Source organism: Rhinolophus hipposideros, assembly GCF_964194185.1.
Source record: "Rhinolophus hipposideros genome assembly, chromosome: 1".
NCBI classification, from domain to species: Eukaryota; Metazoa; Chordata; class Mammalia; order Chiroptera; family Rhinolophidae; genus Rhinolophus; species Rhinolophus hipposideros.
This window is the reverse complement of record NC_138047.1, coordinates 63,825,975-63,827,696: the sequence shown is the minus strand read 5'-3', so window position 1 is coordinate 63,827,696 and position 1,722 is coordinate 63,825,975.

The window sequence follows — 1,722 nt, the reverse complement described above, 5'->3', positions numbered from 1 at the left end:
CTACATAGTTCCATGGACACTTAGCCCATTTCTGGTCTGCTGCTTTCTGATCTGAATCCTTGCACACAACATGGCTGTGCCCAAGTGTGGCTGCTCTAGGTCACTAGCCAGAGGAACTTGGCACCAGTCCAGACATCTCTTTCTTTCATGGTGGGTTATTGGATATTGGTATCTTTTCGTGCTGGTGGATGTCAGCTGGAACCATCCTAATTCATTTGAGAAATTCTGTAACAATGAATTTTGAAAGGGTAGTGGCCAAGGTCACCTTCCCTTCCAGGAGGCTTCTTAGGTCCACTCGGCAAACTTAGCTTCCCATTCAGTGACTCTTCTAGGAACAAAGGTCTGCCAGGGAATTTTTTGATATTATCCAAACAGTAATGTCTGATACCTTCTCTTACTAAATAAGTTTTAAAAAAGAATTCTGTTTCGTCAGGTACAGCCACATATGCATAAAGCACCTAGCATGTCCCTGTCATCCAGTAAGTACTGGGAAAATTAATTCTCTCCCTTCCTCCATTCCTTCTTAGCTCTACCACACCTGTGAGTTATTCAATTTGGGGACATGTAGATTTTCAGAGACTTAACCCATTCCTAAGTGCTCATTTCTCTGCTTGGCTCTGTGTAAATACACTATAGATGGCCCTGGGTTGCCTTCTGCCCGGCTCACCAAGCTCAATGTAAATGTTGGCTTGTTCTCGGGCATAAAACGAGAGTTGGTGGCAACAGGCCATCATGCTGACCTCTGGTGGCCTCTATCAAGCTTCCACCTTCAGAGCTGCTTTTAAGGTGTGTTGGCCTAAGGCGGTTTATACTTTTTCAAATAGATTTTTATTTTACATTTGTATGCAGCTTATATTTTTACATAGTAAACATGCTCATTTCATCATGGAAAATAATTTGCTAATCCAAAAATGAACAATGCATAGTTAGTATTCATCTTAAGATTGGTGGAGGCATTTATAAAGTGTGCCTTGTCACCAGCTTTGCCCCATTAATAACCTTTCTGCTCTCTGTGAGAAAAGGTGTGGCTTCTCTTTTCTGGAGGTTTAGTTTCACAGAACCGTATTTTTCTTGTCTGGTTTCACCAGCGGTGCCTGATTAGGACACAAAGAGGAGCCCCTGGGCCTCTGCAGTCAGATGCTGACCTCAGATCCTGTTTTCAGACTCCAGACAAGGTCTTTACTATATTCCCTTGCAGAATTCTCAGACTTCACCAGGAGGCTCAGGGGTGTGGCATCACAAAGCCAACGCTAGTTTTCAAAAGAAGGTGACAGACAGCTCCCTTGAATTTGAGTATAGAAATGAGTTTCCACATGTTTCATGAGACATAATCAGGTGCTTAATATCATATTATTCATACAGGTGTTTAATTACTGACTTTAGCCAGAAATTCTAATAGAAATGGAAAGAAGAAAAGCTGAGACTAATTCTGAAGCTCTCTTGAAATTATCTTTACTCCCTCCTGACACATCCTTATTTGGCTTCCTTCTGCTTTAATATTTTCAACAGAAATGTGATGACATGGGGCTTTGGTTTAGCTGCCTTTGTTTTTCTGCAGTTAGCTTTTATCTCTACAAAACATTGGCATCTCTGCTCTTTGAAATTCCCACTTGGAGAAGTTATGTCTTGGCATTTAACCTCCTTTCCTGGAACACAATGTGATGCTGACGACATCACCCAGTCACTCCACTTGACAATAAGTTCGCTTGTTTCACTTCACTT